The sequence below is a fragment of the Canis aureus genome, chromosome 24 (genome assembly GCF_053574225.1).
Source record: "Canis aureus isolate CA01 chromosome 24, VMU_Caureus_v.1.0, whole genome shotgun sequence".
NCBI classification, from domain to species: Eukaryota; Metazoa; Chordata; class Mammalia; order Carnivora; family Canidae; genus Canis; species Canis aureus.
The window spans coordinates 839,983-854,715 of NC_135634.1; positions in this window are offsets into that span (position 1 = coordinate 839,983).

Genomic DNA, 14,733 nt, shown 5'->3' on the forward strand with positions numbered 1-14,733 from the left:
GTGAATGTAATATCAGAAGGACTTTTCCTAATGGGGCATCTCTAATATGTGTCTCAACAAGTAAAACAGTTACCCAGAAAAAAAACCAAAAAGCAAAAAACCCAAAACCATGTATATTCTTTTCATTTATTTTCTCTTCATGTACATCTTCTCTCTAAAACCTATAGACTCTCAGGAAGGTGAGAACATTTCAGAGATATCTGCTTCTGCTCCAACTTCTCCCCATACTTTGTAAAAGATTTGCACATGATCCATAAATGAATTAACCTCTTGTAATAAAAATAAACTTGCTTTGTAAGCAATTAATCCCTAGCTATTTGGTCACTGTAAGTCTTTAATCACTCTCCTTTCTGGTCTGTTAAATGTTCAGGCTCTTATCCTTCACTGTGATCCAAATTTACACAAGACTTTGAATCCAGAGTTTGGAATCTGAATTATCACATCTGTCTTCTTTATTAACCCAAAATTCTTTAAAACAAAGTGAAAAGGCATTTCCATCAACCTAAGTAAGGGACCCTATGCAGACTCCAGCTATATATATCTAACTAGGGGAGGATAAGAGTTAGGAAATGTTACTTGTTATAAGTTTAGACTTTGGAGTTGGAAGGTTATGATTCTAGCTCCATCACCCCCTGGTCATATGACCTTTGGCAAGTGCCTTAGCACCTTGGTGCCTTTTTAAAAAAAAGGTTAGATTAGTGCTGTCCTGCTCTTGGATTTCTTGTCTTTGTTTTAAAGATAAATGAGTTAATATATGCCAAGCTCTTCGACCAATGCCTGGTTCATAGGAGGTACCAATAAATGGTAGGGTCTCAGGTGCTTAATCCTTGATTTCTATTGTAGGTTGCCAGATGAAATACAGAATATTCACAAAACACTATCAAGTAATAATATTATTGCTCCTTATATTACAGATAGGGAAATAGGCTCAGAATGTTTAGACATTTTCCTGCCTGTTTCTCAATGCTGAACTCTTTCTACATTATCAGACAGTTGGAAATAAGGCTTGAATTTAATTTGAAATTCCAATGGCTGAAACTGTGGAAGGAGCCTCGGTGTCCATCGAAAGATGAATGGATAAAGAAGATGTGGTTTATGTATACAATGGAGTATTACTCAGCCATTAGAAAAGACAAATACCCACCATTTGCTTCAACGTGGTTGGAACTGGAGGGTATTATGCTGAGTGAAATAAGTCAATCGGAGAAGGACAAACATTATATGGTCTCATTTATTTGGGGAATATAAATAATAGTGAAAGGGAGTAGAAGGGAAGGGAGAAGAAATGGGTAGGAAATATCAGAAAGGGAGGCAGAACATAAAGACTCCTAACTCTGGGAAACGAACTGGGGGTGGTGGTGGGGGAGGGTGGGGGATGAGGGTGAATAGGTGTTGGGCACTGAGGGGGGCACTTGACGGGATGAGAACTGGGTGTTATTCTGTATGTTGGCAAATTGAACACTAATAAAAAATAAATTTATTATTAAAAAAATAATTCCAATGGCTGTGTTTTTCTCAGGGGACTAAAAGAAGAAAAAAATGTCAGCTAGTGTTGAAATTGGTATCTGTCAAATTCACAAATGCTTTAACTTACTCAGGTTCCCTCCTCTCCTTCCCTCAGAATAGGCACAACCAAACTCCTATAATCCTAATCGAACTAATACTGAATTATTTCCTTTCTGAATTATAGCCAATCTTACCCCTGATAATAATAACTTAAAAATTTTCATTCTCTGATTTCTCATCCTTTGTTTTTATGCAATACAATGTGGTTGTTGTCGTTATTGAGAACCCAGGTCTACCAATAATACAAAAATTACATTTATTGTGTACCTATTATGTGTCAAAACGTGCTAAATGACTCACATAATTTCATTTAACCCACTCAACAAACAAGTAATCATTGCCCCAGGGGGGCATTTGACAATGTCTGGAAAAAATTTTGATTGTAACAAGGAGTGGGGGATGTACTCACATCTAAGGAATAGAGAGACCAGGGCTGCTGAAAAACACGAGGACAGCTCCTTACAACAAAGAGCGTCCATCGAAAGATGAATGTATCAAGAAGATGTGGTTTATGTATACAATGGAATATTCCTCAGCCATTAGAAACGACAAATACCCACCATTTGCTTCGACGTGGATGGAACTGGAGGGTATTATGCTGAGTGAAATAAGTCAATCGGAGAAGGACAAACATTATATGGTCTCATTCATTTGGGGAATATAAATAATAGTGAAAGGGAATAGAAGGGAAAGGAGAAGAAATGGGTAGGAAATATCAGAAAGGGAGACAGAACATGAAGACTCCTAACTCTGGGAAACGAACTAGGGGTGTTGGAAGGGGAGGAGGGCGGGGGGTGGGGGTGAATGGGCGACGGGCACTGAGGGGGGCACTTGACGGGATGAGCACTGGGTGTTATTCTGTATGTTGGCAAATAGAACACCAATAAAAAATAAATTTATTATTAAAATAAATCAGTAGTGCAGAGGTGAGGTAGGCAGTATAAAGCATTACAACCTCTGTATTTATGGTTAGAGAAAGCTCAGAGAGGTTAAATAACTTGCCCAAGGTTATGTAGACTATAAATGAGAGAGCCAGGTATGGAATAGAGGTATATTTAGCTCAAAGTCCATGTTTTCCCCACAAAGAGGCAAAGAGAATTTCAGTTTAGAGAAAGTGAAGGTTAGTACATATATAATGACAACCATAAAATTACTTTAAGATATAATTAAATGAAAATACATGATTGTTAAGTGGAGTGTTTAGCAAAAGCTTCTGACCTTGCTGTGACACCTGAAGTTACGTCTAGAAGACTCGATACAGAGAAATAAAACTAATTGTGTCAGAAAAAACAGAATCACTTTTTCTTTCACTTAATCACTTTCTTTTTTGTTTCTGAAAATGTGGTTTCTGGATGTTGAAGCTCTTGAAAAAAGACATGGGCAATCAGATGAAATTATTCAGGTTTCTAGGAAAGAAGATCATCAAAAAATGTTCCATCATGCCTTCACTGAAAATAGACACATTATAATGGATCCAAAATTGAGACCAAGGAAGATTTGATACTATGGTGGTAAACTGCCTGAAATACGAAACAAAAAAGTCAGTACCTATAAAATAGGAAAAGCAAAGGGTCTGTTTTGCTGCCCTTTAAAATGGAAAACCTGATCGTAATAGCTGAAAGGAAAATAATACTCTAAGATGGGAAAACATCAAAAGTAGTTAATTCCGGTCAGATGTAAGTCCATGTATTAGTCTTCTATTGTTGCTGTAACAAATGACCACAAACATGGTAAAATAAAACAAAAATCTTTCTTATGCTTTGGCAGGTTTGAAGCATGCCATGGATCTTCCTGAAATAAAATTGAGGGGTCAACAGGGCTGTATTCCTATCTGGAGTCTCCGGGGTTGAATCAATGTCTTTGCCTTTCCAGTTTCCAGAGACTGCCTACAAACGTAGGCATCTTCTTCCATCTCTAAAGCCAGCAAAGTTACACCTCTCCACCTACTCTTCCTAGTCACATCTCCTCTGACTCCCTTCTGCTTTCCTCGTCTACTTTTTTTTTTAAAGATTTTATTTATTTATTCATGATAGAGAGAGAGAGACAAGCAGAGGGAGAAGCAGGCTCTGTGCAGGGAGCCCGACTTGGGACTCGATCCCGGGTCTCCAGGATCACACCCCAGGCTGAAGGCAGTACTAAACAGCTGAGCCACCGGGGCTGCCCTCTTCTTCTACTTTTAAGGACCTTGTGATTATGTCAGGGCCACCTAGTTAAGTTATGCTAATCTCCCCATCTCAGGATCCTGAACCTTAATCATATCTGCAAAGTCCCTTCCTGCCACATAAGATAACATATTCACAAGATGTGGTCCTGTTGTGGGCATCATTCTGCTCACCACAGTCCATGTAGTTAATATTATAAAACATTAGACAAAGAATTTTAATTGGAGCTCTGGTAGTACATTTAAAAATTACTTCAGGGATCCCTGGGTGGTGCAGCGGTTTAGCACCTGCCTTTGGCCCAGGGCGTGATCCTGGAGACCCGGAATCGAGTCCCACATTGGGCTCCCGGTGCATGGAGCCTGCTTCTCCCTCTGCCTATGTCTCTACCTCTCTCTCTCTCTCTCTCTCTCTCTCTCTCTCTGTGTGACTCTCATAAATAAATAAAAATTAAAAAAAATAAAAATAAATAAAATAAAAATTAATTCAGGTTAATATATGTACATGGTTAAAGTTGTACTGAAGGGTTTACCCTACCACCTAAGTCCTTCTTTAGAAGTCGCTACTTTTACAACTTCAATTTTTTTGTTATTCTGGTGGTTAACTCCATGTCTCCAATAAATCATGTATAATGCGATTTCTTGACTTATCAACTTTGACACTTCCTAGTGTCATCCTGCTATGAGTCGTGAGGGTTTACCTCACACAACTCTCACATCTGTCACCACTCCTCATGGAACTTCCCAAGGAAGTGGGTATGGAGATAAATCTATCAGTGCTTTCAGACCAAAAAGTTCTTTTTCATTCTCTCCCACTTGATTAATGGTTTGGCTGGGTAGAGAATGCTAAGTTGGAAAAAAGCTTCCCACAGAACCTTAAAAATATTGCTGTACTATGTGGTGTCGCTAATAAAACAAAAAGGAATCAATGCTTTTTTAAAAAAGATTTTATTTATTTATTCATGAGAGCCCACAGAGAGAGGCAGAGACACAGGCAGAGGGAGAAACAGCCTCCCTGCTGGGAACCTGATGCAGGACTCTATCCCAGGACCTCAGAATGAGCCAAAGGCAGACACTCCACCACCAAGCCACCCAGACATCCCAGGAATCAATGCTTCTGATTCTAATTTCTGTGTACACAATTGTCTTTCCCAGCCCTCTGTGGAAGCTTTTTAATATCTTTTAACTTTTGGAGTTTTGAACTTTTATAATAATGTGCCCAAGTGTGGATCTTTTTAAATTCATACCATTGGTTGCAAGTAGACCCTACCAGATTGGAGACAGGTCCTCCTTTCATCTCTGGAGAATTATCTTATTTTAATTCTTTGATAAATTGTTCTCATGTCTTTAGAATTCTTAATAATTAGGCTTTATATTGATTCTCAATTTTGTTGATCTTTTCTTTAGTATCTTCTGTGTAAGGACACTAAAGTTTTACTTAAGGCTCTCTTCTGCTGTTTCCTGGATATTCTTTTTGTTTAGGGGAAAATTTTGCTATTTATCTTGGTCTTTCTGTTACACTGCAAACTTCCCTCCGTTTTCTGGTAGTCATTTGTTGCCCATTTCTATTTAAAACTGAGGGGATTAAAAGGTTATGGTGTGTTCTGTATGTGAAGAGGTTTGGTGGCTAGAAGCTTTACATTATAATTAGAGGGAAGTGAGCCAACTGCCTTTTCTTTTAGCTAATACTAGAAGGAGAGGGGCTTTGCTTTCTGGCACAAGTGAAATGCCTAACTACAACTCATTCTGTGTGAAAAGACAGGTGTCTATGTCTTATACAGGTCTCCATTTAATCTTGTTTTCATGTCCACTTTCTCCTGACCTTTCTTCTACTTATAGTCTCTATTCTGAAGCATCTTGATTTCTGCTGGACAAGGTGTTTCCCATATCTGCTGAAACCTCCTTCTCTCTTGTTTTGGGTTAGAGCTTTAGCACAAGAGGTATTCTTTCTCAATTTCCATATTCCAGAAATATGTTAAAGTACTTGTTTTTGGATGCCCCCACTATTTTCTTTTAGTTATTGTGTTTTTATAATTTTAGATAATCCTTATTGTAATCTTATGGGGTATACAGAAGAAGAAAAGTTGAAAATAGGCTGAATCTACCATTTTGTACTGAGATGTAACATAAAATGTTTGGTTGAGGTTGGTGGGGAAAAGCATAGGACCAGTTAGTAAAAAATTGTTAATGATTCTTGATTTTATGTGGAATGGAAAAAGGGATGAGTATACATAGAAATAGCATCCTAAGTGATTTGAGACATAAAATTTATGAGTGTTTTTGAGTCCTGCTATTCCTCTCATTTCCAATCATACAGAACTTTTCAAACACATCTAAGAATATAAATTCTCCTTTGATGTGAATTCTTTTGCTTCTTAAAGGACTTTTATTTTTCTATAGATACTTCTCAGAGTTTTGTGCAATAACCTCCAGTCAGGTGTCTCAGTTACAGCTTGACTAGGTACTATCACTCATAGTACCCCTATGAGTGATATGAAATAGATTTATTGTAGGGATTAGATCATACAAAGTGTACAAGAACCTGGAGGCACAGAAATCTTAACAGTGATGTTAGAAGATCAGAGAAAAGTTGCTAATCATCATGAAAGGAAACTGGAGAAATAATATCTTTAAGTCCCCTCTGCATATCATGGTGGGCTTGCAGTTAGTGTAGGTCATCAGGACACATAGGAAAGGAAAATGCAAAAAAAAAAAAAAAAAAAAAAAGGAAAGGAAAATGCAAGCTGAGATCCATAGAGACAGAGTGGAACCTGAGGAAACAAACTAGAACTCATGTGGCCAGAGGGAACTTGTTTGATGCTCACAACATCTGGATGACCTGAGATGGAAGCTGGTGCCTTTTACATGTTATTGCATGTACACCTAGACTAGGACTCAGAAAATCCAAAGGAGGAGATCTGGCCAGAGCTGGAATCACTGTTGATGGGCAGCGGCTCTTTGTCAGGTGGGCAAGCAGGTCAGAGACAAGGTGTGTGAACTGTAGCAGTACCTGGGGCACAATCTTAATACAGTCTACCATGATTTATCAATTAGACATATCAGGCTTTATGTTTCTGTTGGATGTCTGTGTGGACATGTTGGGAGAAAGTCAGAATTTGTGGTCAGAGAGATTAACACTAGAATCTTAAGGTTTTTAAAAGAAGATTTCCATGGTTGATAAGATTTAGAAAAAAGAAAATTAAGATGACTAGATTTTAGGGGACCAAGGAACTATGAACTTAAGACTTTAGACTATTGGGGAAGTCATCCAAATGGACATGGAAGTAGTACACTATGATGATAAATATTTCAAAAAACTTGTGCCAAACCAATTTAAGTTAAGTATTGACCAATGGCAGTAGATGGCCGAGAATAGGAGCTGGCTAACATGTCTCAAAGGAGGAGAGGTTTGTTAGCTTTTATTAGAGGAAGATAAAGAAGACATGATTTCAAACTAACATGAGGTGCTAAAGAATGCCACTTCTTCTCTAGTAGATAGCCTGTTATGTTTTTCTTTGAAGATATGAACTTCATGTGATTTTGGAGGAGCTATCTATTTTGGTGTTCAGCCTCACAAATTAGTCGACTTATGTCCCAGGCTGGACCAATAGAAAGTTATGGAAAGTGTTTGCATAGAAAGTAACTGGATCAAAGAATAGCTTTATTACCTAAGCTATTCAACTACAGTACTTCTAAATTGTAGATGTACTCTTCAAGATGAGGGTAAAGATGATGTGACCTTGTTATCAGCAGCCGTCTTGCCCACTGCCTAGAAGATGGCCATAGAATCCTGAGAAAATTATTTTGAGCAGAGACAAGTAGAAATAATGGCTGAAAGTTGGAATAATATTTCTGATATTTGTTTGCATCTTTGAGAATACCTCTCTTCAGTTATATAGGTCCATAATTTTTTAAGCTTATGCTAGACATTAGTCTGAGTCTCTATTACTACTAACCAAAAGACTATTAACTATTAACTTATATACTCCTTCCTATACCTCATCACCATGGCCTTGGACTGTGTGAATTATAAGAGAACAAAGAGCCTTCATTATAGGTTTAGAGAGATAAAAGATTCTCCAGGGAAGTGAGGTTTTAGTTAATACTAAGAGTACAGAATGCTTGTTTACAGTGGGATTGAGTTTTGAAGGCCATGATGAAAAGGGTTCGAAGAGTGGGAAGTCTGAGAAAGAGGGTGACAGGAGAGAAAGTACTGAATAAAGGGAGACTTAATATCAATGCAAGCTCTTTGAAACAATTAACGTGCTAATATACTAACATATAAAATCATATTGCCATGGCTTTTGTGACTGTATATGTAATAAAAATATAGGTCAGATTTTGTTTAAAATGCCGCTTATACGAGCTATCTAAAGTAGTCAAATTCATAGGAATAGAAAGTAGGAAGGTGGCCTCCAGGACCCTAGGGAGAAAGAGATGGGGAGCTGCTATTTAATGATATTTAAAGATAGATCCCACCCCAATATCAATAAAAACCTCTCTACACCTGGATATTTAAAAATGAACCTTGCAAATTCAAAAGATAAAGAGAATTTCCTGAAAGCAGCAAGAGACAAGTAATCTCTAAATTTTATGGGGAGAAGTATTAGTATAACAGCAGACCCCTCCACAGAGACCTGGCAGGCCAGAAAGGGCTGGCAGGATATATTCAGGGTCCTACATGAGAAGAACATGGAGCCAAGAATACTTTATCCAGCAAGGCTCTCATTCATAATAGAAGGAGAGATAAAGAGTTTCCAAGATAGGCAGAAACTGAGAGAATACGTGACCACGAAGCCAGCTCTGCAACAAATACTAAGGGGGATTCTGTAATAGAGGAAGTCCAAGGGAACAATCCACAAAAACAGGGACTGAATAGGTTTCATGATGACACTGAATACATAGCTTTCAATAGTAACTCTGGATGTGAATGGGTTTAATGACCCCACCAAAAGGCGCAACTGCCGATTCACACTGGATATAAAAGCAAAACCCATCTCTTTGCTGTGTACAAGAGACTCATTTTAGACATAAGGACACCTACAGCCTGAAAATAAAAGGTTGGAGAAAAACGAACCATTCCAATGGTCCTCCAAAGAAAGCAGGGGTAGCCATCCTTAGATCAGATAAACTACATTTCTTCACAAAGACTGTAGTAAGTGATGAAGGGGGACACTATATCATACTTAAAGGATCTATCCAACAAGAAGACCTAACAGTCATCAATATTTATGCCCAGAATTTATGCCCGCAATGTGGGAGCTGCCAAGTGTATCAATCAATTAATAACCAAAGTTAAGGCCTACTTAGATAATGACACACTCATACTTGGTGCCTGGAATGAAGCGCTTTCTACAATCAACAGGTTTTCTAAACACAACATCTCTAAAAACAAGAGTTTTAAATGGTACACTAGACCAGATGGATTTCACAGATATTTACAGATCTTCCCATCCAAACACAATTGAATACACATTCTTCTCAAGTGCACATGGATCTTTCTCCAGAGTGGACCACATACTGTGTCACAAAACAGGACTTAACTGATACCAAAAGATCGGGATCATCCCCTGCATCTTTTCACACCATAATGCTTTGAAATTAGAACTAAATCACAAGAAAAAGTTTGGAAGGATTTCAAACATATGGAGCTTAAGGACCATCCTGCTAAAAGATGAAATGGTAAAGCAGGAAATTAGAGAAGAATGAAAAAGATTCATGGAAACTAATGAGAATAAAGATACAACTGTTCAAAATCTTTGGGATACAACAAAAGCACTCCTGAGGGGGAAATTCATCGCAATATGAGCATCGCAATATGAGCATTTCCAAAAACTGGAAAGAACTCAAATACAAAAGCGAACGTGGTATCTAAAGGAGCTGGAGAAAAAAACAGCAAATAGATCCTACACACAGCAGAAGAAGAGAGTCAATAAAGATTCGGGCAGAACTCAATGAAAGAGAGACCAGAAGAAATGTGGAATGGATGAACGAATCCAGGAGTTGGTTTTTTGAAAGAATTAATAACATAGATAAATCATTAGGCAGCCTTATTAAAAAGAAGAGGGAAAGGACTCAAATTAATAAAATAATGAATGATCAATGAGAGAACACTACAGACACCAAAAAATACAAACGAATTTTAAAGCTTATTATGAGCAACTACATGCCAATAAATTAGGCAATCTTGGAGAAATGGACACATTTCAGGAAAACCACAAACTACCAAAACTGGAACAGGAAGAAATAGAAAACTGAACAGGCCGATAACCAGGGAAGAAATTGAAGCAGTCCTCAAATCCTACCAAGACACAAAATCCAGGGCAAGATGCTTTCCCAGAGGAATTCTATCAAACGTTTAAAGAAGAAACCATACCTCTTCTACTAAAGCTCTTCTGAAAGATAACGAGATGTAGCATTTGCAAACTCCTTGTATGAGGCCAACATCACTTAAATTCCACAACCAGACAAAGACCCCACCATAAAGGAGAATTACAGACCAATATCCCTGATGAACACGGATGTAAAAATTCTCAACAAGATACTAGCCAGTAGGATCCAACTGTGCGTTAAGAAGATTATTCACCATGACCAAGTGGGATTTATCCACGGGATGCAAAGCTGGTTCAACACTTATAAAGCAATCAATGTAATTGATCATATCATCAGGAGAAAAATCAAGAACCATAGGATCCTCTCAAGAGATGCAGAGAAAGCATTTGACAAAATACAACATCCATTCCTGATCAAAACTCTTGAGAGTGTAGGTATAGAGAGAACATTCCTCAGCATCTTAAGAGCCATCTACAGAAAGCCCACAGCAAATATCATTCTCAATGGGGAAACACTGGGAGCCTTGTGCCAAAGATCAGGAACAAGACAGGGATGACCACTCTCACCACTGAAATTCAACAGAGTACTATAGATCCTAGCATCATCAATCAGGCAACAAAGAGAAATAAAGGACATTCAAATTGGCAAACAAGAAGTCAAACTCTCCCTCTTGGCAGATGACATGATACTGTACCTAGACACCAAGAGACTCCACCGCAAGATTGCAAGAACTCATAAAGCCATTCTGGAGTGTGGCAGGATACAAAATCAATTTAGTGTATTCTCTCTCTCTCTTTTTTAAGATTTTATTCATACATGAGAGACACAGACAGAGAGTGAAAGAGAGAGAGAGGCAGACACACAGGCAGAGTGAGAAGCAGGCTCTCCTGCAAGGAGCCCGATGTGGGACTAGATCCCAGACCCCAGGATCATGCCGTGAGCCGAAGGCAGATGCTTAACCACTGAGCTACCCTGGTGTCCCTAGCGTGTTCTCAAACACCGATTAATGATCCTACTACTCTTAAACTGCTCTCTCTTCATTTGTATTTTGAGGACTCGATTTCTATTCTTTTGAGTCCTCCAGATCAAAACTTTGAAATCAAACCTTTGATTTTCTTTTTTTACCTTAAATTTCAGTATTTCTATTTATTACCACTGCCCTGTCCTAGTTCATGACTTAATTTCTTTTTTCCCCCAAGCATTTATTTAAATTCCAGTTAGTTAACATACAGTGAAATATTAGTTTTAGGTGTAGAATTTAGTGACTCATCACTTACATACAACACCCAGTGCTCATTACTAGAGTCCTCCTTAATCACCATCCCCCATTTAACCCATTTCCCCACTCACCTCCCCTCTGGCAATCATCTGTTTGTCCTCTATAGTTAAGAATCTGTTTCTTGGTTTTCTTCTTTGCCCCCTCCCCAAGTTCATTTGTTTTGTTTCCTAAATTTCACATATGATTGAAATCATAATGTCTTTGTCTTTCTGTATTTCCCTTAGCATGATACCCTCTAGCTTCATCCACATCATTGCAAATAGCAAGATTCCGTTCCTTCTGATGGCTGGATAGTGTTCCATTGTGTATATATGTATATACATACCACGTCTTCTTTATCCATTCATCGGTTGATGGACATCTTTTCACAATTTGGCTCTTGCTGATAATGCTGCTATAAACATGGCAGTTCATGTATCCATTCGAATTAGTATTTCTGTATCCTTTGGGTAAATAGTTGTGTAATTGCTAGATGGTAGGGTAATTCTGTTGTTAACTTTTTAACAGGATGGCTGCACTGGTTTGCATTCCCACCAACAATGTAAGAGGGTTCTCCTTTCTCGTCATGCCTTAATTTCTAGTTGTTTAGAGAATTACTGTGGTCTTCAAACAAGTTCAACCATTTCTCTATACCATTTATTCTTTCAATCATTGGAAAACATTTTTTGCCTCTCTTTTGGGTGTCAAACGCTATACAAAACTCTTTAAATAGGTGTATTTGAGGTGCCAAAGCGTGTGTATAGGAACTCAAATTTAAGAGTCCATTTTCTTGCATGGGAAGATTATTCTTTAATCTGCATAAAACCTTTTGAAAAATAAGTGAATTAGAAAAGTGGCTCAGACAATTCAACAACAATTAATTGTGTTCACTTTCTCCTTCATATCTTTATCCAAAAAGTTTTAATTTCCCCATTCCCTATCAAGTAAAATCCAGTACAATCAGCGATATGACCCAACTATACTTCTCAGCTTTCATATTCCAATACCTTTTTATATGCTTAAAGCATTTTCTGATGGACCTGGATTGCTCAGTTTCTTCATGCACTAGCCCCATTTATTTTGCACACTTTTTACGTCTTCATTTGGCATAACCATCTCAAACTTTCTCTCTGACATTTCTGCTTGTTAAGCTCTGTTCACTTCCTTCATGAAGCATTTTCTGATATTTTCACCCGTATTACCTCTTTTTCCTCTAACTTTCCCTACCGTATATTTTAATGTCTTTTGTAGTATTATTGGTATTCAGCCCTTTTATTATATCTGTACTAGATTATAAACTCCTTGGGAACATTCCCCTTTTTTATCATGTGTGTATTTCGTAATAAATACATAAGTGTTCTACTTTCTAGGCATTCAAATATGTATTGATTTACATTTGATTTTTAATACTAAGTTGATTTTTTTCCAAAGACAAAACTTTGCTTGAAGTTTTCATTTTCATAAATATTGTGTCTTCAGCAATTATGCTGAGTTTAATACCTATTTTTTTCCAAAATAAGGGCATTTAAAAATAACAATGCAGCCTCCCATGCAAATATCATTACTGAGTTTCTTCAAAAGTAGGAATGTTTTTTAGAGATTTTATTTATTTATTCATGAGAGACAGAGAGAGAGGTAGGCAGAGGGAGAGACAGGAGCCCCACGGGGAGCCCGATGCGGGACTTGATCCCAGGACCCTGGGATCATGACCTGAGCTGAAGGCAGATGTTCAACCACTGAGCCACCCAGGGACCCTCAGAGGTAGGAATTATGATAAGATGTCTGCTACATAATTTTCAACCTAAACTGAATTGCCAGGAGGAAGAAAAAGAATACGATTATCTTCAAGCCTAAGAAGGACTGCAAATTTTCAATGCTTCTTAGAATTCATATCTCTAAAAAAATTTTGCTCTGTGAATCTTGTAGTGTCGTCCTGTTAGGCATATTAATTAAGTAACATAATGCATGGTTTGATGTGTGTGCATGTGTGTACAATTCATGCACACACTATGACTTTAAAAATCTCACATAATACAATATAAAGTTGGTATTGTACTAACAGAGTTTAATAAGAAATATTGTATTTTAAAAATTTGTTTATTTAGTTTTAGAGAGAGGGGAGTACCAGAGGAAGACAGAGAATCTTAAGCAGGCTCCACACCCAGCCTGTCTGACTTGAGGCTAGATCTCACCACCCTAGATCTCATGACCTGAGCTGAAATCAAAGGTCAGACACAACCGACTAAGCCACACAGGCACCCCTGGAAATACTGTATTTTTTTTTTTACAATCCTTTGTAAATAACACAGTGACAGAGCGAATAGTGACAAGAAATGTTTAAAAATACATAATGTTTTCAATTTGAAGCTATTCATAGAATATTTACACTTATGTGTAGTTCTTTACAGGGCTCTGTACTTCCTCAGTTTAACAAGATGCAAAATGTGAATCTTTTTTCATTTTTTTAACTGTTATGGACTTTAAAAATATTTATTTATTTATTTGAGAGAGCGTATGAGAGAGAGAGAGCAGAGGGAGAGGGAGTAGCGGGCTCCCCACTGAGCAGGGAGCTCAATCCCAGGACCCTGGAATCATGACCTGAGCCGAAGGCAGACATTTAACCTACTGAGCCACTCAGGCGCCCCAAAAAATGTAATTCTTAATTGATTTCCTAATTATTATGTTTATTTTCATCATATTTATTAAATTTACTATTATTTAGTATTTTGTTATGCCCTGGCTGATTTCTAGCAGATATTATTCTGTAAGTCCTGAGTACACATGTGTCAGTGTTAGCGTTTCTTGTAAGAAAGGTATCCAAGTTCTTGTAAGATGGCTTGAATGAGACCTCAAGATCTTGCAAAAGAAAGGAATGAATCTGTAGTATTTTCTTCCAGTCAGCACCTCTCCTGTGATTAGATTTATGCCATTTCATTTCCAATTTAATAGCTATTGTGATCATAAGAATGGAGGTATATTGTGTTTTCTTCAGTACCCATTACAATTTCTGTGATGAGAATATAGTATGGAAATGTTAATGTTTTATACATTTCTGACAGTAGTAATGTACAATTCTATTTTGACCTTTCCAATATGATACAGATCGATTGGCTGGGCACATTATTTCTTCTTTTGTCTACTACTGTAATAGTCTATTAAGAAAAAGGGCAAAATGATCAATCAATCAAACTCTCTAATGTGTTGGATAACAGTGCTCTGATTTTGCCTAGTTAAGATAGACATATGTTTATTGTTTATATATGTCCATAAATGTATTCTTGTCAGCCTAGTGTTCTATTATTTTGAATATACCATTAAATAGTTTTTCATATGAGTTATAGTTTTATTTAATATCTAATCTCATGCTCTCCATTGCCAGTTATGGATGGGGAAAAAATGAAATAAAGTAGTGGCTTTT